Source organism: Camelus ferus, chromosome 3, assembly GCF_009834535.1.
Source record: "Camelus ferus isolate YT-003-E chromosome 3, BCGSAC_Cfer_1.0, whole genome shotgun sequence".
Classification (NCBI taxonomy): Eukaryota; Metazoa; Chordata; class Mammalia; order Artiodactyla; family Camelidae; genus Camelus; species Camelus ferus.
The window spans coordinates 48137201-48155097 of record NC_045698.1 but is presented as its reverse complement, the minus strand read 5'-3'; positions in this window follow the sequence as shown (position 1 = coordinate 48155097).

The following is a 17897-nucleotide window of genomic DNA, read 5'->3' as shown; positions in this document are numbered from 1 at the left end:
GGCACACTGGGTCTTAGCAAAGCTAGAGTAGAAAGGAAAAACTAAACAGGAAGTGGGTGGGGGGACTAATAGCCTAGCGGCTTGATGCAGTGCAGAATTCTTGTGAGCTTAGGCTGGTATGCCATGGGGTCCAATTCAGTGTGTGGTGTGAATATTGAGTCAAGCAGTCAGCTCTCCCAATTACCAGTCCATTCCCAGCAGGGCCCCAGCCACTGGCCAAGATGTAAAGGACAGGATTCTGTTCCATCTACCCCAGGGGTTCCTGGCAGAGATCAGACAGGGTGTCAAACCAGCCAAATGGGTGGAGGGCAGGTTGAAGCCCAGGGGTAGGGGTAGGGGTAGGGGTCAGGGTAAGGGGTAGGAGAGGAGGGAGAAGGATCTGGATGGCCAAGAAGTCTGGCTGTGGGAAGTGAATATAGTATGGTTTATGTGATATATTGGAGGGAGCAGGGTAGGAGAAGATGACAAGGGACACAGTTTTAGATGTTTGGCACTTGTTCTTTAATACCTTGTTGTGTTTTGTTTTTTTCAAGGGGAGATGTTTATCTGGTCCCTGTAGGACCTTTCCAGCCCACATCTAAATGTTGCATTCCCCACTCCACTGTAGCAGGGCCCAGCAGAGTAGCCAATAAGCCTTTATAATTTATAAGTTGGCCCCCATTTCCTGAATGAAGAGACTTTCCACAGTATAGAATCTGCACCCACACAGTCTTCCCAACACTTGCTTTCTTCCTTTGGGCAGCCCCAGATCGCCCCCAGGGCAGGGCGTGAGATTCATGGGACATCTGAACTCTGCCCACAACACTTTTTAACCCTACGGCTACCCCTCTGACTGCGCTGACCTTTGATTGAGGAGCGGGGTGCGGGGAGGCAAGAAAACTACCCTCTTTTTACTCCTTGTTATCCCACCCTGTCACCTCCGTTTTCTACGAAACACATGTACGTTTGGGGGAAAAAAAGTCTTTCATCTTGGATGTGTTTTCTTTAGTAACAACTGTGTGTGGGAGGGGACGGGGGAAGGGAGAGAGGGCAGGGAAGGGGGTACCAAAGTGCCCAGCAGCAGGAGCACCTACAAAAACAATCCTCACTTGATGAGGCACCGAGGGAAAATCTTACTAAGGAAAGTGACTTGCAACTCCAGGAAGGCTGGGCGTCTCACGGTGGGCAGTCCAGGACGGCGATGGGGAGCGGGAGGGATGAAGGGAAAAGAGACGGAGAGGGGGAAGGGTAGGAGGAGGGGGAGGGGGCGGTCCCGAGCAATTCAATGGCGCTTTGATTTAACAACTCCAAGCCCTTTGAAAACATTTTGCCAAGAAAAGCTTGCCATCAACACGTATAATCTCTTATCAGAGGCCCCTGAAAGCCCGGGCCCCGGGGTTAATTCCCCCATCGCAATGAGTTTGAATCAGCTCTAAACCCGCAGTGACATGAAAGCGCCCGAGCCTCGGGCCGCACAGAACCCACTGCGATCCGCCGACCGGGGAGGATTACGGGGCCTGTTCCGCGGCGAGCTCGCCGGCGGGACGGGCAGGCTCAAAAGAAAAAGAATAATTAGGGATAATTGCTTGTGTCCAAACACAAGCATTAAGGCCCCCTGTTCCCCTTTGGGACTTTGTGAGCCAGAATGAAAGAGACACCCCCTGTTTTGACAGCTGGACCAGCGGCCTGGATCCGTGACCGAGGGAGGAAGCGCTCCCGGCTGCTGGGAACGCGGCCGAGCCGGGCCGCGGGTGGGCGGAGGCCCCGGGGCCCGGAGCCGACCGAATCCACGCGCGGGGCCCGCTTTCGCGCTCAGTCTTCCCGGAGCTCGGAAAAAGCGGATTGTCTCCCCTCCCGGCGCCTGCGGCCTCGAGGCTGGGAAGCGGAGGCCAGCGCCCAGCTCACGGCGGCGGGTTGGCGGAAGGCGGTCAGGGACTTGGCGCCCGAGCCGCCCAGGGCGTCGGGTGCAGCAGAGCTCTGGTGGTTCCTCTAGGCAGATTTGCACCCGGAGCCCCAAGGGGTCTCTTCAGACGCACTAAAGTTCACAAGATGGGAATGAATATCCAATCCCACATCGCTGGGCCTGGGGCGGCCTGCGCCACAGTTGGAGACAGCCGAATCCCAGGGTGGTCCCAGCCACATCCGGCTGAGCCCTTGAAGCTGAAGCCCGCGTAGGAGGCCTCCCTTCGTAGCTTGGAAGTGACAAGAGAATTAAACGCAACTAGGGAAATGAGCTTAATGTACTCGTTGCATCAGGGCTCACCAGCGTGGCCCACAATCCCGAAACTAGCTTGATGTTGGGGTTTGGGGCCAGGGCTTTCCGGAGGACTGAACAGGCCTCAGCCAACAATCTCGGGGCGGGGTGTTGGGAACAGGGGCGAAGTTTCTGGGAACTTGGCTAGTTTGTCCTTCGTAGTCCAGGAAGCTTCCTTGCCCAATAAGACCAAGCCAGGTCTAGAGGGATCTTTGAAGGAGCAGGGTGGCGGTGGGGGACAAAAAATGGCTCGTGCCAGCTGGATACCAGCTCCTGAAGCGAGGGGAGGAGAAGAGAGGGAGGAAGGTGGAGAAGGGAGAGAACCTGATGGAAATACGGTCTTCGAGACCACCCGCAACACCTGGACCACCCAGGCCGAGGCCTGGAACTGCGAAGCCTTGGGGCCTGCGTGGCCAACCGGCTAGAAAGTCCGTAGCGGCAAGTGGATCTTACAGAAGGCGGGTCCCCCAGAGTATTACGAACTGGGGTCTCCATGGCGGCAGGCAGGCCGGCGGCCAGCGGAGTCCACACATGCGCCACCCCCAGATGCTCCGCTTCCAAATACAGATCATATGCGGGACTGAAGGAAGAGTGGGGAAGCGGCGCGGCAGACACGAGGGCATGAGTGATTAATTAAAGGGAAACCACATCCGACAAGGAAAGAGTTTTCAGAAAGAAGCCGAGTCCGAGAGGAGCTCTGACCCTGCAGCTGTGGCCCAGACGGATCCGCCCGCTTCTGGGCCCTCCCCACGCATTAGAGGACACGCGCTGGGGCCTGCTGGGAGTCGGCTTGCAAAAACTGTGTGCTTTAAATAAAGCTCAAGGTGAAAAGTTTCTGGGTTGGCCTGGGACTAGAGGAGGTGACTGGAGTGATCTCTGGGCATCTCCTGGCTGCTGCAGTCACCTGGGTCCTCCACAGTGGCCTTAGAGCACTAGCGGGTTATATACAGGCCCCACAGGGGTCGCCTACGTTCACCTGGCCAAGCAAAGCCAGCTTGGGTTCACCAGACGTGACTATGCTGGAGAGAGATTTAAGATGGAAATGTTCAGATCCAGACAAACGCGTACTTGCTCACATTTTTCTGTCCTTCCTCTCACCCCGTGGCAAGGGTGAGGGGGCATCCAATGACAGCAACATTGCCAAGAAATAGAGAAAATGCTATTTGCTGAATATTTTCATTTTCCTTCTAATTGCCAGTGTTTATTAAAATACCTTCAGCTTGTTGATAATTAAATATAAAATAAAGCTTATAACTTTAGTAGATTTTGAAATTTTTGTAATTATAGGCTTCGGATAATTTTCTTGGCCAGAGAATAGTGGGACGATTCTAAATGAGGAAAGGTATTGTGTTTCTATGCCATAAAATGATGAGCTTTCCCACCTCCCTCTGGGGAGTGTAAAAGTCAGGACGTCTTTTAAAAGCCTTGATTTGCGAAGTTTCCTTCCTAGAAATGGGTGATGCTATCTAAATTTTCGAACTACATCACACTTTTCAGGTTAGGCCTCAGGTTTAGAGGCAATTACGGCTTTATTTATTTGTTTTGGGGGAAGGGGAGGGTGCTATTCTGATGACAGCAAGGGAGAACTTCCTGCTCCTTTCTCCTGATTCCGAAATCTTCCCTCTTCTCTCTCCAGCTGCTTGACCAGGCTGCCCTAAAGAGAAGGCTTTGGTTTGGGGTTTTGTTTTGTTTTGTTTTTGAGATTTAATACTGCATGTATTTCATCACGCCACACTGGTTTCGACAACATATAAAAGCCATGAAATTTAATATTCAATTTCAGAACCTTGGCCAAGAGATGAAATTATTATACAAGAAGAAAAAAAATTGATTCTTGGGGAAAAGAGAACTATCGAATTTATACTTCCTCGGAATTATAACACTTTTGCTTGCGCTGCCTGTTGCCTTGGTGGGCTCAAAATAGGCGAGACAAACCGAAAAAGGAGGTGTGACAATGACATAATACGTCTGAATCCATGCCCCGAAAACGTCAGTTTGGCGTTCCAGAGTTACTCCATAGTTAGCCAGCGGGCCGCACCCCAAACAGCTTGGTTACCAGAGAGCGCGATGCAGGAGGGAGGGAGGGAGGGTACCGGCCAGCGGCGGCCGAGAGGCAGGCGGGCCGCCGCGGGGAGTTGCGTGTCTGCGCTTAGACCGGACGGGGCGGGGGTGGGAGGTAGGGGTACCGTTAAATAAAGAACACGATTCGGAATCCAGAATTGCTAGCGCCCCTCGCAGGGATTTGGAAGGATAGTGCAAGTGAAGGACCCAGAAGTTTAAGCTTCGTGAGTTTGGCGGTAAATTCGCTTTGGGGTTTTAAAAATATATCTGTTTGCCCCACGAGTCCAAACTGCTCAGGCCTGCTTGGAAGCCCGCTGGTTCAACGAGGCTTGGGGTCCGCGTGACGCGGCCCTTGGGCGGTGAGGAACCTCGGCATAGTTTACGAATGTCCCTCTGGAGCTTGGGAATTTTTTAAGGAGCTCCCCCTCGAAGAGGGGAGACCCAGGCGTGAGCGCCTCCAGCCAGAATCCTCGGCGCTTCGACGGGCCCCGCTCCGATTTTAGCCCCGCGGCCGGGGAGCGCTGGGAGACCAGGGCTGGGTCTTCCAGCGCGGGTCGCGACCCGCTGGAGGTGCGCTTGTGCCCTGCGAGTCCCGCAAGGTCAAGATCGCGGGTCCAGCGAGCCCGCAAGCTGGGCCTGCGCCCGCCTCGGCCGTGCAGGCGCCGGGCGTAGCGGGCTCACAGCCGCTGCCCAGGACGCGCGTCTCCGGATTCGCTCGGCCAGGTGGGCCCCGGGGTCGGGGGAGAGGGCAGCAAGCAAGATCTTTCTTCCGATAACAAGGCCTCCTTTCTGCCGTACCAGGCCACGCAAATCCTCCTGGGAACCCAAGGTCCAGGGAGATTGCTGGCAGTCGCTGGCCCTGGCCAAATGGCGGGAGTTCAGTTTTAAAACAGATTTCAGGCGTTGAGGTTTTGCTGATGGACTCAGCTTCTCCTTTTAAGAGGCAAACCCAAGTTCGGATGGAAAAAGCTAAAAGGTGTTATCCACTTTTGAGTCTTCCTCTTTCTCCAAAGAGCTGCATGTCCCCCATCCTTCACAGCTGCCTGCACTATTACAGCAATGAAACATTTATTTTGTGGGCTATGTTAGAATTAATGACACGAAGATCTATAATTTTTAAGGAGGAAATAGATATTTTTACCATTGTTCCTATACACATTATATGTGTGCGTATCTATACAATCATATTTAAATACGTGTATATTTGCTAGAGTATACTGTGGACTTAAATTTGCATTCTAAGACTGCAAAAATACAGTCATGTATTACATCACACATGCTGTGCTTCTCAAAGGCCAGTTACAATACTATTTTCTTTCTTTCTTTCTTTGATTGAAGTATAGTCACTTTACAGTGTGTCGATTCTGGTGTACAGCATAATGTTTCAGTCATACATATGCATACATATATTCATTTTCATATTCTTTTTCATTATAGGTTACTACAAGATATTGAATAGAGTTCCCTGTGTTATACAACAAGTAAAATGCAATTTTCTTTTAGTTTTTATTTAGAACCTCTAAAATAGGATCAGACTCTGTTTCTAGAATGTACCTACTCCACACATGAAAAGATAACATGTATAAATTGTACTTACAATGGAATGTTTAAAATTCATTTCTTTCTCTAATATAACCTGACTTCAGGGCATGGGGGCTTCTACTCTTGGAGGGACCCTTAGGCACAGTCAGTTCTTGGCTCCAGAGCAGTGCCTGATGCTATAAAACACTACATCTGGACAGATTTACACAGAACAGAAGCTTTAATTTCACTATTCAAATTCCAGCCAAACAGCTTTGGGAATTTTTCTATGTTCCAGACCTCCTGAATGTTTTTCCAGGTTGTATGGTTAAGCCCTTAGCCTATGGCAGCTCAACCAAAATCATGACATTATTAGACACAGAAATGAGATGTGTTATGATGTTTTTTTAAAATTGTGTCTACACTGTGGAACAGACATTTTATTTTAAAGATGCAACTACTATAACATTGATGAAACATTTTATGTGTATATGACAAAAATTTGGAGCTGGGCTTTTACATGTGAGGGATATTTTATTTGTAGTCCTTTACTTGAAACTGTCTTCACACAGTTCTATTTTTTCTAAATAACAATTTTACAGAGACAGAAATAAAGAAGGTATTCAAGGTCATTCTTCCAGACATCATCTGAATGAAACTGATTTCTTCCTATTGAGACAGGCATGGATTATCTTCTAATTTTAAGATAAATGAATACTAACCCTCATGCACTGTTGATGGTAATGTAAATTGGTGCAGCCACTATGGAAAACAGTACAGAGGTGCCTCAAAAAACTAAAAATAGAACTACTATACAATCCAGCAATTCCACTGGGAAAAAAATGAAAACACTAATTAGAAAAGATATATGTACCCCTATGTTCATTGCAGCATTATTTACAAAAGCCAAGATATGGAAGCAACCTAAATGTCCATCAGTAGATGAATGGATAAAGAAGACATGAGACATATCTATATATCTATCCCTCCCCACATATATATATATATACAAATATATACATACACATACATATGCACAATGGAATATTACTCAGCCATAAAAAGAATGGACTCACGCCATTGTGACAACATGGACAGAGCTAGAGAGTATTACTAAGTGAAACAATTCAGACAGAGAAAGACAAATACTGTATGATTTCACTTATATGTGGAATCTAAAAAACAAAACACATGAACACACATAACAAAACAGAAACAGACTCATAGATTCAAAGAACAAATAGGTGGTTTCCAGATAGGAAGGATGTAGGGGGAGGAGAGAAATAGGTGAGGGAGATTAAGAAGCACAAAATTCCAGTTGCAAAATAAATGAATCACAGTTATGAAACGTACAGTGTGAGGAATATACTCAATAATTAGGTAATATCTTTGTATGGTAACAGATGGTAACTAGACTTTGTGGTAATCATTTTGAAATATATAGAAATCTTGAATCACTATGTTGTGTACCAGGAACTAACATAGTTTTGTAGGTCAATTATACTTCAAAGACAAACAAACAAACTCATAGAAAAAGAGATCAGATTTGTGATTACCAAGTAGGAGTTGGGGAGAGAGGGAATTGGATGAAGGCAGTCAAAAGGTACAAACTTCCAGTTATAAGATAAATAAGCGCTAGGGATACAATACAATATGATAAATATAATTAACACTGCTGTCTGTTATATATGAAAGTTGTTAAAAGAGTAAATCCTGAGTTCTCATCACAAGGAAAAAATACTTTTTTCTGTTTCTTTAATTTTGTATCTCTATGTAATAATGGAAGTTCATGGAACTTATTGTGGTAATCACTTCGTGACATATGTAAGTCAAATCATTATGTTGTATACCTTAAACTTATATGATGCTTTATGTCAATTATATTATAATAAAACTGGAAGAAAAAAATTAAAATGTAAAATAAAATACGTGACTGCTATTTACATTGGTAGAAAGACCACTCAGAAAGCTGTTTTCCTCTACTGCTAATGAAAAGTATTTTGCATTTCCCCCAAATGAAGCCTGGAATATTTTAACTGGACTGCCAGGTGAATCACCTGGCATTGATGTGCTGTTCTGGGGGATTGGAAGTTCTTCTGGTAGGCCCTGGTACGTAGCGTTATACTCTCAAGATGCTTATAACTTACCACGAATACACTTCAGGACATACATTATGAGAAAAGATGCAAGTCAAATACATATGTACATTCTGCAAAAGCAAAGAAATTTGCATTATAAGAATTAGGACAGAGAATAAACTAAAAAGAATTCTCCCTGATGCTAAATCCATTTATAGCTGGTAAAATAATTATGAACATTTCCCCCCCTACATATATTTAGTCACATATATATGAAGCTTGGTGCAACCATGCTATGTAGCAGCATTTCTGCAGAGCCCCCTCCAAGCACCTAAGAAGTCTCAAATAGTTAAGGTACCCCCTACATCTTCCTTCCTCTACAGGTCCTGCTTGTGGAGAATAGTGGAAAGTACAATGTACTGAGTTAAACAAATATTTAACTTGCTCCATATCCAAGGCAAGTCAGATTTCAGGCCAACATATGGGCTCCAGCTCAGGGCTGGAGACCTGGCCTCAGGTTGGGCCTCAGAGTGAATGATGTGTGGCCATTGTTGGAGGCCCTGGCTGAGACAAACAGACTCTGGGTCACTCACCTTTCCCAGGACTGTGGAGAGACTGAGGTCTGTTTAATTCCAGAACCCATCACAGCTTAAAGCTCTCTGAGGTAGGCCCAGCATGGTTGATCTTGATTCGGAATTTAACTTATTTGTCCAGCTGAGTTCCTTTAGGGCAGGCACTCTGACTTATTGATTTGGGGTTCCCCACATTTGGCACCATGGTAAGCATTTGATAACAGGTGTGATAGGTGACTAAAATCATTTAAGTTCCTAATATGGAAGATCTCCTTAGTTAGGGTCTTTGGGTCTTTTGGTGGCTGCAAAGCATCTAGATGTGTGCTGGGCTACAGTGGCCATGAGTCACATGTGGCCACTGCTGCTTGGAACGTAGCTTGTCCAAACTGATAGATGCTATAAGCATAAAATACATACTGGATTCTCACAGGTTAGTACTAAAGAAGAATGTAAAATAACCATTTTATATTGGTTATATGTTAAATAATACTTTAGATCTATCTGGGTAAAATATATTTGTGGTAGTTACCTCGAAGATGACCCCCTGTGACCCCAGCCTCCTGGTATTCATGCCCATGTGTAATTCCCTCCCCTAGAACATATGCTGGACTTAATGGTTCAATTCTAACAGAATTTGTCAGGAGTGATGGGATGTAACTTCCAACATGAGATCACAAAAAGACTGCAGCACCTTTCTTAGAGGCTCCTTCTCTCCCTCACTAGCTTGCTTCCCGCCCCCCCCCCTTCTATCTCAGAGCCCACTCACCAGGGAAGAACAGACTCTCATGGGGAGGATGCCAGATGGAGAAGAGAGACCCCGGGGGATGAGAGGTCACATGGAAGAGAACTGTGGCTTCTCAGTCAACAGCCAGCAGCAACTGCCCGCCATGGGAGCCATGATTTTTGGAAGTGGACCATCATGCCCGAGTCAGTTCAGAAGATGTAGCCAGGCCGACAGCTTGACTGCAAACTCAAGAGAAACCCTGAGCTAGAACTATCCAGCTAAGCAGCTTGGGTTGACCTATAGCAACTGTAAAATAATACAGGTGAGTTTAAGGTAAGTTTTGGGGTAATGTGTCAGTTACACAGCAATAAATAACTAATACACTGCTATTTAAATTAATTTCACTGGTTCCTTTTTACTTTTAAAAAAGTGATTACTAGACAATTTTAAATTGTGTGGTGCACATTATATTTCTTTGGGCACCACTGAGTGCTTCAAGTTTAATTTGGGACTTTAGGGAGATGGACTCAAATTTATGATATAGATAACCATGAAATATGTAGGTATAAATCTTACAAAATATGTTATAATCTCTAATCGTTTGGCTAAGCCAATTTCTGATGTTTACATATTAAAGAGCTGTGGATTGAGAGTTGAGTTACTCTCTTCCCATTTTAGCCCCCAGTTAGTCGGAAACTGTACCCAGAGAGATCACTTTAATGTTCCGTCCAGCTCTAACATTTTGTGATTCAACAACTGCTCATTTCAGCATTTTTTTGCTACCAAAGAGTAACAGCAGCATTGGTGATCACTAGGTCAGCGGTTCATGTGATAATGAACCAGCATTAGCAGCTCCACTTGTCCCAAATGGTCTCTTAGCAGAGAGTGGTGAGAGGGTCAGGATAGGGTGTGGACAAGCTTAGACAATGGGACACTCTCCAGCACACCCCTAATTGCCTCTGCTGTCCTCTGTCACCCTCCAGTCTTTCCTGGAATCTTTGCATCTCTGTTCTTCACCAGTCCTGACATCAAGAACACCAGAAAACTGTGTTTTCATTTAGGAGTATTGTAGCTAAGCTTGAAATTGGGAAGAAATAAAGGACTTAGCTTTCTATTTATTTGTATTTGCAGAACCACAGAGAGCCAAAGTGCGAATTAGAAAACTATTTTAGAAAACTGTATTTTGACTGGATTTTATTTTCCTAGTACAGTGACAAGTTCTCACAAGTCTTCAATGATTTTTCCTTCTTTTGACCTCTACTCTATTTACAGATAATCATAGAATAGGACCATGTTACAAGAATAAACATAGTGTTCTGTGCTTTTCTTCTACACTTAGTTAAGAAATTCTTTTCCTTATGTCTTAAATACATTTTATTTTGAGAGCGTAGTTGCAGATGTAATACACTGTACTTCAAAAGGGATGACTTCTATAGCAATAGTTTAACCGAAAGCAGATAGTCTACTAAAAGGCTATCATTGATAGTTTCAGTCACTTAAAAGTGACCCTTGATAAATGTTGCTGAAAATATTCCAGCTTTGGACTTACTGGGTGATGAAATGAAGGGCAAGGACTGTTATACAAGCCATTATTTCATAAATGATAGTGGATAGTGGCCACTCTGACATTTTGTATTAAAAAACTAAGCAGGTTACTAATATAAATTAGCATTACTTTGGCAGATGGCACTTACTGTTTTGTTGCATTTGATTCTTCTTTATTTTTTAACTTCATTTATTTTTTGGAGGGTAATTAAGCTTATTTATTTATTTTTATTAGAGGTCCTGGGGATTGAACCCAGGACCCCATGCATGTAAGTCACACACCCTGCCACTGAGCTATACCCTCCCCACTTGTTCCATTATATTTATTTCTATTAGTTCTTTCATTTTCAAATTTTTATAAAAATATTTTAGTAGATTTTAGACTTTCCTTTAGAGACGAGTTTTAGAAAGCTCTTGCTAAACTGTAGAGGTAGTCCTATAAGGGAATGGTAAAGTGATGTCACTAGTATGGAGACAATTACAACTCAGAGCTTTGTATTACGGTGACAATTTTAATTCTAGATTTTGATTTTCAGTTTTCTAAATGTACATGATATTTTTCCTAAATAAAATCATTAGTGTTTGTCTAAGTACACGAAATAAGTAAATCAACCATTTCAGATGATCCCAAAAGCTTTCCCAAGTTTCCAAAATAATAGGATTAAAGTCATGTGTGTGCTATTCTGTTTTCCATAGGCACTAACTCCAGACATTGCTTCACAGAACTAAGCAAGTCGGCTTTCAAAACATACTCAACATATGCTTCTGATAACTTTCTAAAACAAGTAATGAACAGCACAGTATGTTAGAGTAGGCTTATGTAAATTAATGTCCAAGAAGTGATAGTTCTTAGTCTCTCATTTTTATTCTAATTTTAAAACCAATTTTCTTTGCTTTAGCGTTGAATATTAAGCAATATTCACCCAAACCTTGGAGAGGTTTTTTTGTTTGTTTGTTTTGTTTTGTTTGTTTGTTTTTTCACATTTGCAGGCACAACATACTTTTTTTTTAAGTAAAGAAAGCCATTATTTTACCAATGAAATTCTATTACTGCCTTCAGGGAATGATGATTTATATTATAAAGGTTTAGAATGTGGAAATTTATATCTTCAGTTCTTGGAATCCAATCAAACCATTTTCTTGCCTTTGCCTCCTCTTTAATCCTCCTCTTCCTCCCTCCTCCTCATTCACCTCCTTGACCATTTCACATCCTCCCCAGCCACACACAATCTCATTCTTCATTGTCTATTGGTCTCTCTCCAAGGTGGACCTTGGTGATCCTATCACATCAGCTGACTGCTTCTGGTTCCTGAGCCTCAGACTAATCCAGCCACTGGTGAAGAATTCTGTTCCTTCCTCCCCTCGCTCCCTCCACCTCCCCCACCCACACCACACTCCACAGCAGGTAGGATGCTCTCCCTTCCTGTCTCCCCACGGGGCTTGCCACACAGACCCAGCTTCAGCAAAGGAAAGTGCTCACGGGGTGAGGAGAGGAAGAGGGAGAACTGAGGACTTACATTAACATCCAAAACAAGGAAAAGGGTTGACATGCAGCTTTAAGTGTGTGCAGGATGCCTGCAGCTGTCTTTCTCCCCAGGGGCCCCCAGGGCACTCCCACATAATTTGCTGTTACCAGCCATGCAAATATTTTTCCAATTCCCAATTCTAATCCCCCATCACAAACAGGTGCCTTTTAGTGCACTCAGGATAAAATACACGTGTGGTTATTACTCTATTGCTTTGAAAAGGTGACGAAGGGCATAGGGCCTATCAGGCCAGGCCATCCCTGGGTAATTTGCCGTGAGCCTGCGTGTGGGTCCAGACCCTCCCTTTGTTTGAGATCAAGCACGTGATTCCTGCAGATGACTGACAAGGGTGGACTTGTAACAACATTATTTCAGGAGGATATTAACCAGCCACCATAAATTCCTTTTTTAATAGCTTATTGCAGGTTGTAGGCTGTTGACGATGACTTTATTTTAAACACGAAGGAAAATAGTTCCTTGTTGCTGCTAGTCCTAAAACCACTTTAAGGCTTTTTAGTACCCTCGGAGAAGACCTAGGCTTTCCACTTTCATAAATAGTTGGGGTAAGAAAACCACTATTAAATAGAAAAAGAGAAGAAGGGAAGAGTAAAAGAAATATCTGAGATACAAAAGATACACTCTGGGAGCTGCTCCCATGTGAATGAAATGTAACCCATCTTTCATCCTTTGACGTCTTACTTTCCTGGGTGATAAGTGAGATTGAACAACGAAATATCTAAAAGCCCTAACCATAACTATATAGAAGAATGAAAACGAGTTGGGGACTAGCTCATTCTCAGGTTAGAAGGAGGAACTCTGGGTTTCATTTCATTTCTTCTTCTGTTGGGCCCATCAGGTCTTTACTAACTCTTTGCAACGAAAACGAGACATTACAATTTTCATCAAAAATCTCATGTTTTGTTAGGATTCCTACATCTTGACTTCAAGTGATGCTGCAAGAGATCTTTACCACTCTGTCAGTTCTTGTAGTTTTAGACCATACACCGGTTCCTATGCCGTAAGTGGCCATCATGAAATAGAAAATAATTTTATGGACGTTTAATTAGAAGGGAAAGTTTCTAAGAGCGTGTGCATCTATTTTTCCTTTCCTTTAAAAATGTGTTGTCTTTCATTGGAAAAATGTATAAGCCCTAAAACATCATTTTAAACAGCAACTCTTATAAAACAGGCAGTGTTAAAACCATGCAAGTCAGGTACATATGTGACTAATCATATTTTTTGATATATCTCTCTGCCTAATCATTAACTTTAAATGCCATATAAGAATTTGTAATCCACAGTAAATTATTTCATAGAAATAATAATTTAAGAGGGCTGCTGACTAATGTGAAACATTCTAGTTTCCACCAGCAGTTGGCTGCCAAACACTGTTAAAAAAAAAAAAAAAAAAGAGTTCCAGATAAAAGTAGACATAAATTATCATGAATATAAATCTCTAATGATCAAGTGGTGGTTAGAGATTATTGCGTTTAGAAGATAGGGAAAAACATATTAAACACCATGGAGTCTTTCCTGGTTCCATTTTACATATTAGGAAATTGGATCTTTTAAAAAAAATCCCCTCAAAGCCTTTTAAGTTCTTTAATGCCCTAGACTCAATGACGTACGTTTCAAAATATATTGCAACAGTTAGACTTTATTGAGCATAGAAAATAAAGGGGAAATTATATTATAATTACCAGAAAGACTGCTTAAGCTCTATTTTTAAAATGTAAGTTAGAAAATTTAGTCTTAAACTAACACTTTGAATCTTCTTCAGATGTTTCTCTCAGGGTAACCCTTCTGCAGCAAAAATCAGAATAACTCAAAGTGATAATTATCCAAATCGTAGTTATGAGGGGTTTTCTCCCTTTCAAATTCTTAGGTCCTCTGCAAAGCCGGGAACATTTGAGTGGAAATAATGTTCAGATTATAAAAAGCAGCAGCACATGAGTGAAATCAGGCAGAATTGGCCTGACAGGGGGTCAGAAACCAGAAACAGTGACATGCAGCCACTCGAATGGCAGCATTATTCAGGTAGAAATCCATAATTAGCTGAATTTTTGGAGTTTAAAGGATTACTAAAAGTGCAAGGGGGAAAATAGTAAGTCTGGTTGAGAAAATTAATTCCCGTTTCAAATCTTCATCCTTTCCTTCAAGATGTGACTCCAAAGAAAGGCAATTACGTCAAAGAAGGTTAGGCGCCCAATGCTGAACACTGCTTTTTAAGCCCATTCTAGAGGCCTATTAGACATCACGTAAACTGTAGACAGCAGCGTTTCTACCACCCCAATACTGCACATCTGTGTACCAGCTTCTTGGGAGCAGAAATGGAGACATATGCATTTTTAACATATTCCAAGAATACAGTCACAGGGGAAAATCTACCTTTCACCATATATGGCCATTGTGCAACTCTATCCAAGACTTTGTGCAGATATTTATGTAATATCTCTGCTCCCTCTCCCCTCAGCTTGGCAGAAGTTTAAGGAAATACTTTGGGGAGGCCCCTGCAAAGTCAGTCTTCTAAACTGTGAATGGTGCGATAGAAAAAGCTGAAATGTCTTTTTGAACATGAATTGGACTATATGTGGGGTATGTCAGAGAAATTTTTACAAATCATTCTAAAAAATATTGACAAAAATTTATAGTTATTATATACACTAAACATTTTATTTGTGCCAGAGATTTTTTTTTTTTTTTGGTAAATTGTGATCTTGACCCATTTCTTTGAGGACTATCTCAGTATGCATTCGGACTCTAGTGGTGGAAAAAAGGATCCACGGAATAAAGTGAATACTAAATGATATTTTATAAGTGACTTTAAATGACTTTGGGAAATTGTCCACACGGCTAGATTAACTGCTTGCTGATAAATACAGAGGAGAAATACAATTAGTGGGCAGAATTACGATAATGGTATTCCAAAAGAGATGTAGTGTTAAAAATGACACTTAAAAATTTTTATGAGTATAACTTTCATAATTAAACCAGTGTGAAATTAGCATGCTGGAGTGTAGTGGACATTTAAAGAACATACAGCAGGTGTGATAATGTAGTGGAATAAGAAACTATGATGCTTTATTACAGGACTTTAAGTATGTGGAGGGGAGGTGTCAGAAGGCCTGGATTCTAATTGTGCTCTGATTTTGTTTTGTTTTGCTTTTTAACTAGCTTTCTGACTATGGCTAAGTCTCCTCATCAGAAAGAAATGGAGATGGTAATATTTGTCCTTCTTGCCTCACATTTATTACAAAGATAAAGTAAGAGAACACATAGAAAAGTGCCTTGAAGACTGTCAAATACTGCAGAAGCAAGAGATAGATTATCATCATATTCTCAACCATCCCTCAGTAATAGGATACCATTTTCACGTCAGTGCTAATGTAGGACTCCCACTGGGAAGAGAATTATCAAAAGAAATGCAGCTGCCTACACTCTGAAGGGAGCCCTCTGAGCACTAAGGCAGGGCCATGCGCCCTGGCTAAGCACCACCCACTGCTCCCCACGCTCACTGGGAGGGCTTCGCTCTGTGAACCACCCTCACCTGCGCGTCTCCCACACGTTACTGATAAAAGCTCTTCTCAGACCTCCGGGATCAGCATACACCTTTGGAGAAAAGAGAAACTGCAAATCGCCAATGCTGCCTGGCCTTCCCCCTGAACGCAGCTGTACGGCACTTACTGCTTCTCTACTCAGCTCACCCTTCCTGCAAAATACATTATATTTAAAACGTGTTCAGTAAATTGTTACCTAGGAGAGATTTTAGCTCTGGGAGCAGGAGGGGAGACCTTAAAAATGTTAATTATCTGGAGCATAGAGCTTAACATTCTGGACTCCAAGATGGTTTTTAAGCCTATTTAGATTTTCTCCGAATTCTTCAAGGCTAATGCAACTTCTGAATGTATCTAGTAACCTCTAATTATATGTGGAAGTGGGAGATGTGAGAAGACCAGATTAAATCCATAGATAATCCCAAAATCTCATTTTAGCCAACAGCACAGCTCTTTCCCCACCAAGCCCAGCATCAGAAGGACCATTAAGAAGAGCGAGGCTGCGTGGAGTTCCAAGCTCCCTGTTCTCCTGTCTACCCTCTGCTGGGGATGTTAATGAACCAGCCGAACAGCCAGGAAAAAAGAGCCAGCAGAAAGCAAAGTGGAAAATCAGGGTCCTGCGCCACTGCCAAGCCAGAAAAGCAGACACTGAGGAACTAGAAGGCACCAGGGCCCTGCCCTAGAGGAGCAACCCACCAGCCAGCCCTGGCAGTCCTGGGCTACAGGTTCCAGGAGCAGGACCTTTCTACTTTACAAAGCTGCCACACTCAGATCATTGCTCTCTGCCCAGTTTGACCATCTGTGTGTTCACCCAAGATGAACAAGCCAAACTGTAATCAGGCCATTCCTCTCCAGTTCAAAGCACCAAAGGGGTGGACTGAGCCAAGTGCTCTCCTCAGCCGAACACAATTTACTCACAGGATGAGGAAAGGAAGAGGAAGAGGAAGATTTTGTTTTTAGGACTACTTTGTAAATCCCACTGGCCTTCAACTTGGTGTTTCCCTTCTTGGTGCTTTTTATTTTTTCTAACTCGATGGTTTATTAACATCAGAGCAGTAGCGTTTCACTTTCGAATCCAGGTCTACTTTTCATGAACGTAAAATTTTTACACATGCCTTAAGGATATTTGACATTTCAAAATAAATATCATCCGTGACAGAAATCAACGCAAGTCATTTTAGAATAAAGTTTTTTTAAAAAAGAATATTTTATTAAACAATGTAATGCCTACTCAGTACCTGCAAAGATGCCGTTTGACGTTGGATGGACTTACTGTACCCCCTCCTTCCTTTCTGGGCCACTTCCGTTTATGTCGGAGCTCTCTGGACTAGAACTTTTGGCTAGCTTTGGCTTAAACGCGTCAGGAATAAATTTAAAAGCGGGAAGAAAAAGAAATGGGGACGATCTGATGAAGGGAACCGGGCTTACAAGAACTTCTTGGGGGAATAATGAAAATGTGCTAAAGTTTGTACTAGGAGATAAAAGAGCTGGCGTTGAGGGGCCGCGGTCGGAGAACACAGGAAAAGCAATGGTGTTCACCCAATTCGATATAAAAAGTGGGCTCCTGAATTTAAACTTCGTGTACCACAGAGCTCAGGAGTAGCAGAACTGATTTATGGTCTCAATTACGTCCTTTAGGTTCACGACACCTCCAGGCCTCTGTATCTGCAAAACGGGGGGCAATACCGGTCTCCAGGCGCTGGGAGGGCCAGGTGATACGGAGGACAGAAGGCATGCGGGGAGCAGCGGGCCACCTTCCTTCCCAGGGCGGCCTCCCTCTGGAAAGCTGCGGAGATGGTGCCCAAGCTCTCGGGGCGGCGGGGCTCCTCCGCGGGCACAGCGCCCTCGCTCCCGAGCGTCCAGCGCGCAGGCTCCGGCAGCGGCGGAGGGCGCGGCCATGTCCAGGGCTCCCGCCCGGAGCTTGCGCTGTGCCCCGCCAGCCCCGCGCTCCGGGCGTGCCCGGCTCTTCGGCGGGTCAGTGTCCTCGGTCCCGCTGTCCTGCCCCCCTGCGGCCATCGCAGGGAGGGCAGCGCTGCCGCTCCCCCGCCCCGGGCCAGCCGGGGTCGCAGCCGCTGCCACCTTG